Source organism: Glycine soja, chromosome 11 (genome assembly GCF_004193775.1).
Source record: "Glycine soja cultivar W05 chromosome 11, ASM419377v2, whole genome shotgun sequence".
Taxonomy (NCBI): Eukaryota; Viridiplantae; Streptophyta; class Magnoliopsida; order Fabales; family Fabaceae; genus Glycine; species Glycine soja.
Window position 1 is genome coordinate 23809903 of NC_041012.1, and position 15944 is coordinate 23825846.

The 15944-nt window shown below is 32.3% G+C and overlaps 1 pseudogene; it reads right to left on the reverse strand.

The window, feature by feature from the left end:
• Positions 1–3375: 3375 nt before the first annotated feature.
• LOC114375396 lies at positions 3376–4593 on the reverse strand (annotated as a pseudogene).
• Between the last annotated feature and the right edge of the window lie 11351 nt (positions 4594–15944).

The window sequence follows — 15944 nt, forward strand, 5'->3', positions numbered from 1 at the left end:
TAAAAAATAGAAAAGAGGATAACAATAAAAAATTATAATAATAATAATTGTGTTGAATGTGTATTCTAGGAGCACTGAATTCTTCTTATTGGAGAATTGACTACAGCACTGCCCTCCCTCTTGGCTAATTAAGACTTTAATATATATTTTTTCGGTTTTGGGCGAAGCTGGTGACTGCTGTTGAGAAAAAAAAATATTAAGTCATTTGAGATTATATTCCCCATTAATTTTTATATAATACATACTAGTTTTCATGTTATTAGTATTTTTTATATAAAAGTTAGTCATCATAATTTATATAGATAGATAATGGTCTGAGACTATTTAATGATATTTTTTATTGTTTGGGATTGGTGCGTGACTGTTGCCAAGGTCAATTCCATCTCATGTGCTGGCCACGGATGTAACGTATACATCTCAAATCAGTTATTTGCTATATGTGTGGAATGAGTTTGCTTAATATATGTAGAGTAAGCAACAACGCAAACGTTTTTAATGTTATTTTAAAGCCATTCTAGTAACATAGTCGACATGATTTTCATTAAGAATCTAAATAATCATTGTTGTAGTCTTGTTATATTTTAATTTTGCACTATTTTCCGATTAAAACATATATTTTCAGTAAAAAAAATAATTTTTCACTATAAACTAATTAAAAATTATTTTACTTGTAATTTTTAAAATAAATATTAAAAAAAATCAATTATCTTAATACACATAATAATTTATGATGAAAATAATGAAACTCATCCTAGTAAAAGTAAAATATTTCACACTATTGAAATTTATCATTGTTCTTTCTCAAAGTAACAATAGGGATATAATATATATGTGAAATATATAAATTTAAAATAAAATAGTAAATATAAATTTATAATTATTTACGTTAAAATTTATTAAACCCTTACTTTGCACAAGTTTATTTAAATATAAGCATATTAAAAAATAAAGTTGCTATCATGTTATAATTTATTATAAACAACTTATTGGAAATAGAGTTTTTATGTATTATGTGTATTTTTTAAAAAAATTCAAGCATGTTGATTATCAATTTTTTTCATGAGGTTATCATTAAAAATGAAATATATAAAATATTATAATTTACTAAAGTATTTTATCAAATATTTTCTTATAAACTATATATTTTATGTTTTTTTAATGAGTCTAAATTTATAGCACATAATCATGATTATTCTGAAAGAAAAAAAAAATCATAATGATAATGTGAGTAATATCACTCTTACATAATTTCCGCACATATAATTAATATGAAGCAAGGGAAAGAAAAAGCATGCATGATAAAACATTTTCTTTTATTTTTAAGTCTCTTTTTTTATATAAAAAGTATAAACTAAAAAAGAATTTAAAAATAATAAATATGGATATATAATACAATATAACTTAAATTTGACTATTTATTTTATCTATTGTTGATATAATGTTAACGGGTACTAATTTTTAAATGCATTTATTATAAAAACTATTTTAAATTAGTTGAAATAGTGTAATTGTTATTACATAGATATAGTTGCTAATTATTTTAAAATAATATTTTTAATAATTTTAAAGATATTAATTTTAATTATATGATATTATTAAAGATTTAAATTAACTAACCTCCTCACATCATAAATTAAACACTCTTTAATAAAATTAAAATTATATAACTTTATTATTATCATATTTGTTATTTAGAGAAATGATCAACAGTAAAACAATAACGATGGGTGTTGTAGTAGCTATATTATCTCTTATTTTATTAGTTTTTTCTATTTCTATTTAATAAAAATATTTTTTTTTATCAAATCAATTTTCCAAATTCTTTTTTGCAATACACCTGGTTACATATTATAATTATCATCATTATCATGTAAAGATAAAGATAAAGATAAAGATAATAATAATAATAATACTAATAATAATAATAATAATAATAATAATAATGATATATTATAAATCTTTGAATAAATTATATAAATAGACTTTAAAATATATATATATATATATATATATAAATAGATATTTTAGCATGTTATATTTATTAGTTGTATCCAAAAATGTGAATAAATTGTAGGATAAAATGTAATTTTTGTTCCTTTATGTTTTAAAATTTGTATTTTTAGTTTCCTTATTTTTTATCTTCATTTTTAAAAAGTTCACAATTTGAGTCCTTCATTTTTTAATTGAGTCATTTGGTCCCTTGATTTTAAAAAAAATGTAATTTTACTCTTTGTAGTCAATTTTAAACATTAGTCTATGCACTCTAATTGACACATGTTTGTTTATTATTCACATGACAAATATTTTTTAAAATCATTTAATTTCTAACGAGCTTAATTAATTAAAAAAAAGAATTTAAAAAATACACAATCAACAAGTTTTAAATTAACCAAGGGTATTAAAATTGGAGTTTTTTTTAAATAGGAGACGAAATATCTCAATTTAAAAATATGAAGACTAAAATCACATATTTTTTAATAAAATAATAAACAAAATTTCTCAATCAAAAAATAAGATGACTACAGTTGTAGATTTGAAAATTATGAGAACAAAAATTAAATATTAGCCTAAATTGTAAAATAAATATCATTGATGTGAGCCATTTAATCCTCCAATAATATTATATCAAATTAATTCAAATCAATCAGTCATTATTAATTTTAAAGTTTAGTTTTTGATCGACAGTGAAGTTTCATGTTTTAGATTGTTTTCTCAAATCAACGGATGAAAAAAAATCAAGAAAATTAAGGAATGAAGATATAGAAGCAAACTATAATCTCATTTTATAATTAGATTTGGAATTTAAGGCCAACAAGTTGAAAACCCACCATATTATTTCAACCACTCATTTGATCCCACTCATTCTGAATTTAATTAGCTTGAAATTAAGATAAAAATAAATAAGAATAAAAGAAATCCAAGCTTTGCGTAGCAAGCTTGGTCATTTGGGAATGCACACACCAAAATTTATCAATATTGCCTCAAATTATCCTTTTCCATTTTTTTTTATTGGATCAAATGTGGTGTTCATTTGTTAGCCAAGTGTCTTACTAGCTCTTCTCTGTGGAAGAAAATTTTCTAACTATTTTGATTTTTATTTATAGTCTGAAGTAATTTGATTTGCAATTGAGAAAATCATATTGTTGATAAACTAACTTTTATGTCAATAATTTTATCTATCACTAAATATGAAATGTATGTTTCCCTTGTGAAAAAGAGTGGAGAAAACATAAATATTTGAATAAAGATGTGTATATTGAAATTCTCTTATTTAAGTGGATACATAATGCAAGATTCCAACATGATATATGAGAATCTTCTACCACTAAATTGAGATGCTGAATTTTAAAATTACAATAATTCTTGATAAACAATTATAATTCATTGGTACAAACCAATTCATATTGGCTTATAACATCATATATTTAGGGGGTTGGGATGAGCATGTGGGTCATTATAGTCTATATTTCCATGTAGCCCCTGGACGTTGGGTGGAGGAGGATTTGGGTGCGTGTGTGGATCATGATAGTCTATATCAGTTGGTATCTCCTCAAGATTTGGTGGAGGATGATTTTGGTGTCTGTGTGGGCCATGATAGTCTATATAAGCTGGTATCTCCTCAAAATTTGGTGGAGGAGGATTTGGGTGCATGTATGGACCATGATAGTCTATATCAGCTAGTATCTCCTGAAGATTTGGTGGAGGAGGATTTCGATGCGTGTGTGGATCATGATAGTCTATATGAGCTAGTAGCTCCTCAAGATTTGGTGGAGGAGGGTTTGGGTGCGTGTGTGGACCATTATAGTCGATATTGGCTAGTATCTCCTCAAGATTTGGTGGAAGAGGATTTGGGTGCGTGTGTAGGCCATGATAGTATATATCAACTAGTATCTCCTCAAGATTTGGTGGAGGATGATTTGGGTGTGTATGGACCATGATAGTCTATATAAGCTAGTATCTCTTTAAGATTTGATGGAGGAGAATTTGGATATATGTGTGGATCATGATAGTCAATAAAATTCTCTGTAAATCCAAACATGAAAGATGACGTCATTTCTTAAACAACCAAAATAGAGTTAATATGATTATTACTTAAATTAGAATAAAACATTCAAATCATCTTGGTGCTGTAAATTGAAAATTTAAAGATTCAATTTTGATTTTGTTACAAAGATTATACATAATATTAATCAATCATATGTTGCATATAATCTAAAAGATAATTATTCTATAGCTTCATATTTCTTAGTAATTAAAAAATATAAGTATTTTCCCAATACTTACCCATGAAGGAAGACTTAACATGTGCTGGAACCTGGTCTGGGGGAGATGGGTTCTTGTGTAGCTATTCAAAGTCTCTTGGTTCTTTTAGATCTATACGCATATAAAATTTATCGAGGAGAGTTAACAATTCTCACAAAAAATCTAAAAGGCAATAATATATTGTATAAGATAAAGACAACCATTATGAAATCTTGAAATCTCAAAAGGACTATAATTCTGCATATGTATACCTGAGGGGATGCCACGAGCAAAGCAAGCCACAACAAAAGCAAAACAGAAACACGTACATAAAAAACCTGAAGAAGCCATCTCTAATTTCTTGAGGCATTGCAACTGTCGAGTGGTGTCCTTATAAAGCCTTTCAATTCAGACCATTTTTTTTCCTTTTTTATTAGGAAAAAAAGATGGGGATTTCAATTCTTTGACCAAATTACTAATATTTTAAAAGTTATCATTACCAATCTTCTTGACCAATAATTTCTATATGTGATGATTACCAATAATTTCTATATACTATCATGTAATTAAATATTCTCAGGATTTTCTTTTTTTTAAAAAAAATAGAACATTTCATGTAAAAACTATTTATGAAAATTTATAACAGATTGGTATTTGAAAAGAAATATTCCAATGAATTAATTAATATATTATTTAATTAGTTATTTAATGTATAAAATTTTCTACAACAATGAATTAAAAATTTAAAATATGCTAATTACTTTTTTATTTGAAAAAGATTAATCCTTACACGCTATGTTTCTTGCCTAAACTATCGTTATTTTTATTAAAAATCATTTTTAATTAATTTCAACACTCTAATCAATGGAGTATATTGGAAACATATCTCACCACATGCATAATCGTTTCCTTTTTAGTTGATTTCAATTAAATTTGAATACAAATATATTAATTATGTATATCAGCTGTAATATGTATCATAATCGGGGACGGGGCAGAATGACAAAAATAAGTTTTGAAAGAATTGAGCCTTCACCAAAAATTTGTTTTTAAGGAAAACATTGAAAAAAATATTAATGTCAACAACCGAACTTATAATGTTAAATATTAGAAAATTTTTCAAAAATATATTCTAAGTGAATAAAATGTTAATGGAAACGTTCTGATTGCAGCATAATATAGTTGGATATTTAAAGTCATTTAAGAACCTATTTGTAATTATAAATCTGTGAGTCTTCCCTTTTTTCGGATAAAACAGTTGCAGTATATATAGGGATTTACGATATTTTTGCTGATTTACAGGACTGAAAATCAGTTTGTATCTATATCCTATATTATAAAAGAGGAGTATAGCAAAAACCCTATTGTGCCCCAGTTTAAAATGTTGACATGTAGCGCTTTTTGTGATTTTTTGGTCATTTTATCCTTTATTTTTTTTGCATTTTTTTGGTCTATTGCCACATCCACCCGTAGCATTGCATGTGTGGTTTGTTATATTGTCATTGTCCTTGCACGTGACTTGCTTTATCATTGTCTCTAACTTGGGGTGTTTCTTGCTTCACTATTGAACTGAACAAAAAAAAAAAACAGGGAAAAAAGGCTTGAACTTGAGAATGGATCATGTGGGTCAGTGAGGAATTGTTGTTGTTATTGTTGTTCATTTTTGCTGGGGTGGTTTTGGATCCAACTCAATTTCTCAACATTCACTTCCGTAATTTCCATCTTTTCATTTGTTTTTTTTCTTGCTTAATTTCATGCTTGTGTTGTCTTACGTTTTAACGCTACTACGTTTCACTGATTTGATTGTCGCTTTCTTCGAGAATTCTTGGGTGTGGTAAAACGGCGTTTCTTTCTCGCGTTGAACCCTAATGTTTGCTAATTCGTGTTATTGTTGCTGCTACGCAGAGACATTTCTTTTTCTTTTTCTTTTTTGCAAGTTTTTTGTGTGTCTTATTTTTTGTTCTCTGTTTTTTTTTCCTGGATGCGCGAACATATCCTTTGCTTGTGTTGATTTTTTTGTATTTTTCTTTTTTGGTTTGAATATTTTTCGAAGGTCATGATAAGCAGGGTGGCTGGCATGAAACTCATATTTCTGATATTGTTCAGAGTTTTACGGGACAGTCTACGAGGTAAGCTATAATTTTTATGTATTTTACTCAGTGCTTTCAAGTTTTCCTTTCATTTGACTGATTTCTTCAACGGCACACGGGGTTTTGTTACATGCATGCTTACTGTGTTTTGGAAGTTTTTCTGTGGTGTTGTTTATTTTCACAATAAAGGTGTCATTTTTATTTTCATGTATGCTGCCGGCTTGCTCGATTTTAATTGTATTTATATTTTGTTTAATTTAAAGGGATTTATGAGGCCCTTGAATTGAGAGATGGAGCAATTTCTTGTCATTCATGACGTTTCTTATCTCAACCGGAGCAGTTTCCCGCAAGGCTTTATTTTCGGGTCAGCATCCTCAACATATCAACTACATTATATCATATTAATTTCTCAATCAATTTTAACAATCTTCCAATTTTGTTTATTGCTGTCAATTACCGTTTATGTATTCAGAATCTAAGATACAATTTTGTTGTGTGATATGAAGGTGCTGCAAGGGAAGGTGGAAAAGGACCGAGTATATGAGATACTTTCACTCATAAATACTCAGGTATATGTATATCTCTCCTCCAATAGTGCTTTTTAATATTGTTTACTTTTGTTTTCAAATAAGAGCCTTAACTTGCAATTTCTTTCACTTTTACTTGTGTTGTTTTCGTGCATTTTATTTCATTTTTCTGGTTTTGATATGTCTGGAATTATGTTCACATAGTACTTTTCTTTCTTTTGTTTTCTTTGGTATACGTATAGTGCTTCAGTTGGGACTTGGAAGAGAAATAAAATACGACTGTGCTGTGATTTTCTTTCAGCTTCATGTACAATATTTATTTAGTGAGGATCTCTACCTTTTGAATCCTTTGATGCCACAATTCCATATTATTCCTTATCCTCTGAAAAAAAACTCCAATAGCAAATTTAACATTTCCATTATGATTGTCATGATGCTTCCATTGATGGAGTATTAAAGAATACATTGTATGTGAATGAAATTTACTATTAGTATTTCTTTTATATATGTTGGTTTTAGTCTCAGAAAGTTATAGTTCTTATGTTAGTAACATCTTTTTGTCTCATGTAAACTACGTCTACTTTGGAAGATTCTATAATATGCTGATTGCTATTTTCTTCATAACTCTCTCTTTAGAAGAAATTGTTAAGGAATCATTTGACAAATGTGTTGAGCTTCCTTATTTTTGGTATTGTAATTTGTTTTAAGGAATCTTTACTATAGTCAAGTGGGATGATTAGATTTTCTGTAACTTTTGTAGGTCATGTATGATGCCTCAGAGTTAAACTTTATACAGGTAGACAAGCAAAAGTAAGTTTATTTACATGATGGTAGTGTTATTCTTTTGCTTTACATTGTGCCCTTACAGAAAGAAAGGTGCAGGAAAATGATGTCTTTATTCACATGATAGAATGTGTTTATATACACATATTGTAGTCCAATCGTGATCCTATAATTAAGCTAGGAGTAATTACACTAATTATAGAAATGAACATATATGGAAAGAATTGGTCTTGATAGCTACACACACGCAGAAACCAAATCATAGAGCAATCAAGGTCATGATACAGGATCAAGAGATTGACATAATGATATTGTAATCAATGTGTAATCATTAGAATTATTACTTTCTTTAATTCCCCCTTTCAAACTGATGGTGACATAATCACCCCAAGTTTGTCTCTCAAAATGTTGAACCTTGTGTGTGTGAGAGGTTTGGTTAAGCAATCTGCAATTTGGTATGCTGTGGGCACATAGGCTATTGTGACTTGGTTTTGAAGAACTTGATCACGTATGTAGTGGACATCTATCTCAATATGTTTGGACCGAGCATGCATCACTGGATTGGATGCCAGTGCCTTAGCACTCAAGTTATCACACCACAAAATTGGTTTCCTAGGCATAGGGAGTTTTAGCTCAGCTAGGAGTGATCTAATCCAAGCTACTTCCGCTGCTAAGTCAGCCAAAGCTCTGTATTCAGACTCAGTACTTGATCGTGACACCACTCTTTGTTTTCTTGAGGCCCACGAGATTAATGTCTCACCAAGGAACACACACTGTCCTGCCATGGATTTCCTATCATCTATGCTAGTAGCCCAATCTGCGTCAGAAAATTCAGCAATATCAAGATCAGTTGAGGGTTTGATATGAAGACATAAATTTGTTGTGCCATGGAGATATCTCAGTATTCGTTTTATTCCTTGCCAGTGATCTGTGGTTGGACAACTCATATATTGGCTAAGTTTGTTGACTGAGAATGCTATGTCTGGCCTAGTGTTGGTTAGGTACTGTAATGCACCTATAGCCTGTCTGTATAGTGTAGGGTTGGCCATAGGTTCTCCTTCAACAGTGAATTGTTTTCCTGTTACCATTGGTGTGGGGCAGGATGAGGCTTTTTCCATATTAAACTTCTTGAGCAGGTCTTTAATGTACTTTGTTTGTTTCAGGTACATTCCACTAGTGTCTCTGTGAACTTCAACTCCTAGGAAGTAGTGTAGATGACCTAAGTCTTTTAGAGAGAAAGCAATATTTAGTTGAGTGATAAAGGTCTCTAGAAACTTCTTATTGCTCCCTGTTACTATTATGTCATCAACATATATGAGAAGGAGTGTGATATGATCAGTTCCTCTGAGAACAAATAGTGATGAATCACTCTTGGTGTTTTGAAACCCCCATTCTAGTAGTGTGTCCTTCAACCTGTCAAACCAAGCCCTTAGGGCTTGCTTCAGGCCATAGATTGCCTTAGTTAATTTGCATATGTGATGAGGCCTGGTTGAATCTATATATCCTTCTAGTTGATGCATAAACACAGTTTCTTTGAGATTACCATTCAAGAATGCATTATTTATGTCTAATTGCCTAACTTCCTAATTTAAATGTACTGCAATGGATAGAACAATTCTTACAGTGCTGGATTTGATCACTAGGCTGAAGGTCTCATCATAGTCTAGACCTGCATTTTGTTGAAAGCCTTTGGCAACCAATCTTGCTTTCCTTCTTTCAATTGAGCCATCTGCCTTGTACTTGGTTTTTAAAACCCACTTTGAGTCTATGATATTATTCTGTCCCTGAAATGGTACCAATATCCAAGTGTGATTTGTTGTTAGAGCTTTAAATTATGCATCCATAGCTACTTTCCACCTTGGTCTGACTTGTGCTTCATTGACATTTTCTGGTTCCTTGTCCTCTTTGTGTGTCACTGTCAACCCTATATAAGGCAATTTGGGTTTGTAGATCCCAGCCTTACTCCTGGTACGCATACAGTGTGTGTTGTCCTGGGCCTGTTGGTTATTTTATGGTGTGTCTGCTGATGTGTCCTCTGCTGGATTGTTGTCCTGGGCCTGTTGGTTGTCTTCTGTTGTGTCTACTGATGTGTCCTCTGCTGGTTCTAGTGTTGTTGGTGCTTCATTTTCTGCAGTATCACTGAGGGTTAGTTGATCTTCATTGACAGCTAAGTCACCTTCCTGATGGTTCACATCACTAATAGTTGGTTCAATTGTGTGACTTGTAGTGGTATCTGCAAGACAAGAGGGAAAAACAATAGGTACTATTTCAGGTAGAGTTTTTAATGGATTCCTTGTGTCAAGAAAGCCATCATGAAATGGAAAGTGGTTCTAATTGAAGACCACATGTCTTGAGACAAAAATTCTTCCATGAGAGTTGAGGCACTTATATCCCTTGAGAGAGTTGCTATATCCCAAGAACACACACCAAGTGGTATGGAATTGAAGTTTGTGTTGATTGTATGGTTTGAGGCAAGGATAGCAGGCACAACCAAAAGGCTTTAAGGCATCATAATCAGGTTCCTTTCTAAACAATAATGAATATGGACTTTCATTTGGGTTAACTGATGAGGGTAATCTATTGATGAGATAAACTGAGGTAGAGAAAGCTTCCCACCAGTAGTGTAAAGGCATTTTGGCCTGTGCTAGTAGTGTGAGCCCTAGTTCAGCTACATGTCTATGTTTTCTTTCTGCTCTACCATTCTGTTGGGAGGTATATGGGCAAGACATTCTAAATTGGATTCCTGACTCTATGGCTATTTTCTGGACAGGTTTATACTCACCTCCACCATCACATTGAAGAACTTTTATTTTCCTGTTGAGCTGATTTTCAACCATGTTTTTTAATTGAATAAAAGCCGTTATTGTTTCTGATTTTTGTTTCAAGGGAAAAATCCAAGTGAATCTGCTGAAATCATCAATAAAGTGAACGTAGTACTTGAAATTAGATGGAGACAAGATTGGGGTTGGACCCCATACATCACTATGAATCAAATCTAAAGGTTCTTTAGCATGAGAGGAAGAGGGTTTAAATGGTAACAAGTGAAGTTTTCCAAATTGACAAGCTTCACAAAATGAAAATTGATCATTTGATGAAGCCTTCACATTGCAGTTCTTCAACACCTTTTCCAGAACTTTATTGTTGGGGTGTCCAAGCTTTCTATGCCTATTCTCTTTGACTGACATGTAGGTACATGGGTCTTTATTGACTTGAGAGTTGACACTTGAAAGTTGGTATAATCCATCTCTAAGTTTCCCTTTTAGTAGTGCCTTCCCTATCAGTTTGTCCTTCACATAGTAGCAGTTTGCATCAAATTCAACAAGAGCATTATTGTTTGCAGTTAATTTAGATACACTAAACAAGTTTTTGGTTATTTCTGGGACATACAAGACGTTATGAAAGTTGAGGTTATTCAATTGAGTCGAGCCTGAGGCCAATATGCTCAATCTTTTACCATTGCCAACTAATAGAGAATTCTTACCATTGCTTTCACTGAGATCTTGGAGTTTCTCATTTTGATGAGTCACATGATTGCTAGCTCCACTATCAAAGTACCATTCATAGTCCTGGCCATGGTAGGGTGAGGCTATGAAGGCACTGTGATTTTCTTGCGTGTTATTCTCAGCATTTGAGCTTGTGTATGACTTGTCATAGCGATAAAAACATTGCACTACAGTGTGACCAAACTTGTTGCATACCTGACATGTTGGTTTAGATCTACCTCTTCCTCTACCTCCTCTGAAGTTAGAGCCTCTCCAGTTGCCTCGTGTTCCAGGTTTGTTGCCTCTAGAATAAGTTTTACTTACAAGGTTTGCTGAAGCATTCATTGAGAGATTACTGAAATTGTTCAATTGTTCTATTCTGCTTTCAAAGGCCAATAGTTGAGCTTGTAGATCAACCCAACCAAGATTGATTTGATCAGATAATTTGACCACCACAGGATTGTAATCAGCATCTAGGCCATTCAATGTTTGAATCATCAAATTTGAGTTGGAGATTGGTGATCCTGCCAGCTTTAATTTGTCAGCAAGGTTCTTCATTTTGAGAAGATACTGATCCATCTTCATTTCTCCTTTGCGAGTGTTGTGAAACTCTGATTTAAGATAGATTGTTCTTGATTTTGTGTGTGCACCTGCTAGGCTTTGAGCTTCATCCCAAAGTTCCTTAGAGGTTTCACAGTGCAGCAACTGTGTTGCAATGTCAATGGCCATTAGCCACCCTAGGAGAGCTTGGTCATGAGCAATCCATTCTTCATAGTCAGAATTGATTTTCACAGTTGTGTCATTTGTGTTAACAAACTGTTTAGGGCATTCTTTTGTTCCTAGGATGTAGCTATCAAGTTTGCAACCTCTAATCAATGGAAGAACTAGTGACTTCCATAGGAGATAGTTATCTCTATCCAGCTTGACAGAGACAGTTGTAGGTAGGTCATTTTTCTAGTTTGTGGCTGCGAAAGACATGATTGGATCGAGAGCCTTCAAGCTTAAGTGCTCTGATGCCAAGAAAGAAAGGTGCAGGAAAATGATGTCTTTATTCACATGACAGAATGTGTTTATATACACATATTGTAGTACAATCGTGATCCTATAATTAAGCTAGGAGTAATTACACTAATTATAGTAATGAACATATATGGAAAGAATTGGTCTTGATAGCTACACACACGCAGAAACCAAATCATAGAGCAATCAAGGTCATGATACAGGATCAAGAGATTGACATAATGATATTGTAATCAATGTGTAATCATTAGAATTATTACTTTCTCTAATTCTTACTTCATATACACACACATATTTCATATGTTGTTTCTGTTACGAACTGCAAGTGATTTACTGCGTTGTTCGGTTTGGTTAGGTGAAGTGAAGGTAATACCGGTGATTATGCTTTTGCGCTTTTATTCGATCACTTCTTCTTCTCCTCTTTGGATTGTTCTGCATTTTTTACTATGAGCTTTTTAGAATCTTATGCATGGCTAGTTTTGTAGTTGTTCTGTTATTTTACTCCTTTTGGCTGAGTTATGTTTGTTTTGCAGCTTTTCTTTGCTACGTTCTTCGGTTTGTTATGAGAAGTCAAGGTAATAGTTTTGGACCAATGATGTTGTGCGTTCATGCATGGTTGTGTTTCACTTCGTATTCGCTGTCTTGCTTTTGCAGTTGTATTCGATCACTTCTTCTTCTCTTGCTTTTGCGTTTCGCTTCTTATTGGTTGTTGGGACAGTTAAGGTTTATTCATGTTCTATGATTGTTTAGTATAGTTTTTCTTCCACTGCTTTTTTTCAGTTTGTTTCTATTTCTTTGCTAACCTTGTTGACTTTCTTTTGTCTTTCAGTTTTCATTTTGTCAGGTGTTTCACTTGGTTATAAAGAGTAAGAATTTAGTTTCATTTATGCATGCTTGCTTTTGCTCTGTTAATGGTTAGTCACATAGACAAGGTTTAATTTTTACTGAGTCATATGCATGTGTGCCCCTAACTTTGCTGTTTATTTCTCGGTTTTCTTACTTCTTTGCTAACGTTGTTGACTTCCTTTTGTCTTTTAGTTTGTGTTTTCTCAGGTGTTTCACTTGGTTATAAAGAGTAAGATCGTATTTTCATTTATTGTTTAAATAGACAAGGTTTAATATTTACTGACTCATATGCATGTGTGCCTGTATCTTTCGTGTTTATCGTAAAAAAAATTTTAAAAAAATTGGGTTTACAAAGTTTCTTAGGGACACACACAGGAAAACCATTGTGTTATGTTGCAGCTCTTTATGTTGCCAAACTTTATGACATAAATGCAGAGTTAGTTGAGGACAAGGGATTTTTGGAATCCTTGAAGGATTTGATATCTGATAATAATCCAATGATGGTCGCTAATGTTGTGGCAACACTTGTCGATGATCAGGAAAATAGTTGTAGTCCCATCTTTGAGATCTCCAGTCACACACTGTCCAAGCTCCTTACTGCTTTAAATGAATGTACAGAGTAAGTTTGTTGTATATTTGCTAACATAATTAAAATTGGAAACAATTTTGATTCAGTTTTAACACAACTCCTCTCTTTTATTGGTTATAATTTTATTTGACATCTTGGCTTTTCTTCATTCATCCATGATCACATATTGGCTCATTAACCTAACAGCACTTACCTTTGTTTCACATGCTAGATGGCGTTAGGTTTTTATATTAGACACTCTTTCTAGATGCAAGGCAGTTGATGGTCGTGAGACTGAAAACATAGTAGAAAGAGCTACTCCTCGCTTTCAACATGCCAATTGTGCAGTTGTTCTATTAGTTGTTAAGGTAGTTTTTTCTTTTTATCCTGTGTCACCTCATGTATCTGTTGATACTTTGGAGATAACATTTTCTTGGTTCACTAACTACTATTTATAATGACTTTTAGATAATCCTTCTGTAAATGGAGCTTATCACCAGTACTGATGTGGTTCAGAATCTTTGCAAAAAGATGGCCCCTCCTATTGTGACATTGCTCTCTGCAGAACCTAAGATACAATATGTAGCATTATGGAATATCAATCTTATAGTTCAAAGAAGACCAACAATACTTGCTCATGAATTTAATGCACTGTTGCAGGCTTTAATATGTGGAATTGGTTACCTTGAGCAGCCAGTTTTAACATGAAACAAGTTTCAATGTTTTTTGCTGAATTAAAAATCATTGATGAATTCTGAGTTTCGGAGAGTGAAGATAGTTCTAAATAGAATTTTAGAAAAATTGTGCATATGGTCAGTGGTTATGTTTTTTGTTATATTGATAGTTGTGTTGTTTAGTTTGTTGGCAATAGTCAGTGCTCATTCTTGCATTATTCTTGCTGTTAAACTTTCTATTTTGTTTTTTTAACAAGGCAGGTCATTGGTGGTGGCCTGTATAAGTTGCATCATACCCTGGCTCTTAATGCTTCTGAGTAAATTTTACGAGCTCTGAAGCCAAGTTAACCAAGTGTTTTTTTTATTGTGAGTTCATATGATAAGTGCTTGACTCTCTTTCTTTTGTGTGTGTATGTGTTTGTTTGGAAATATGCTATGTTCTCAGTTGCAATTTACCTGTAGTTTAGTAACTTAGTATGCTGGACTTGAGTGCTCTTGGAAAAAGTTATACTTCTTAACCTTACCTTTAGGTGAAATAATAATAGTCTTTTGATGGCCCGAACCCAATTCCTGCATGTATACTCCCCCAAGAGAAGGGAATTTGTTGAATATGAGGGAGGCAGATCATAGCTAGCGGGAGTCAGTTTTTCTTTTTTGGAATTGGAGGCTTTGTGACTTGGGCAATGAAGAGCCATCTCCATAGCTTTGAGCTTATGATCTTACAACCTCTACTATTGATTTGATTGGAACAGATTTCTAATTCTCCATCATCCTAGATTCTGAAACAGATATTATATGAACCATCAAACATGATCAGTATATATAGATATACCATAAGTTTAAAACTGTACTGGCACAAGATAGCATAGTTGACTAAAAGCACAAGTTTTGAGGGCTTAATTCTTTGCAGCATTAAGCCAATCAATTTTAAAATGACGTGTGCAGCAAAAGGAGTGTCTAATCCAACAGATAACAAAGTACCAATTAACAGCTGAAACATCCAAACTTTACACAGGAAAGAAGCCAGAGTCTACGCATAGACTTACAAAATGGAGATATTCAATAGCTCTTTCAGGATTGTTAAATGCAGCATGAAGATTCAATAGCTCTTTGTTGAATAGTTGTTTCTAAATTACTTCCTGTTATAAGATTTGATGTTGCATGGTCATAGATGCTGGGCACAACACTGCAATAAGCAGTATACAAAAACTTTTTAAGTTCGTGCAATGATAATAGAGAGCACAAATAAATAGCACTTGGATTTTTAAATTATTCAGATTAAAAGAAACAAATGGCCATGAGTAAGATATTGTGCAGTGAACCAGTGATAGCAAAAAGACATTTATAAAATAAGTGAGCTGCAGCTGGTAGCATCAAGGTTGCATAATATCAACCATATTTTTACTGCAGAAAAGTTGTTGAAGCTTGTGATAGATAAAATGCCAGATACTCACATAGTGGGAGGAGTTATAACTGGACTCTGCTCAAAATTGGATTCTCCCCTAAAACCAAAGTAAGAGGAATAAAAGAATTTTACATGAAACTCAAAAAGAACATTCCACCATGCTGAAACTTTGAATCAGAGAAATGAGTATGAACTCATTGTCCTACAGCCAATGCAGGAGGTTGAGATGTTGATGAAGTAGGAGGCAAAGAACTTTGAGGTTGGGTTCCCTAAACATGTAAGTAGAAAGTAAAAGAAAACAACAAAA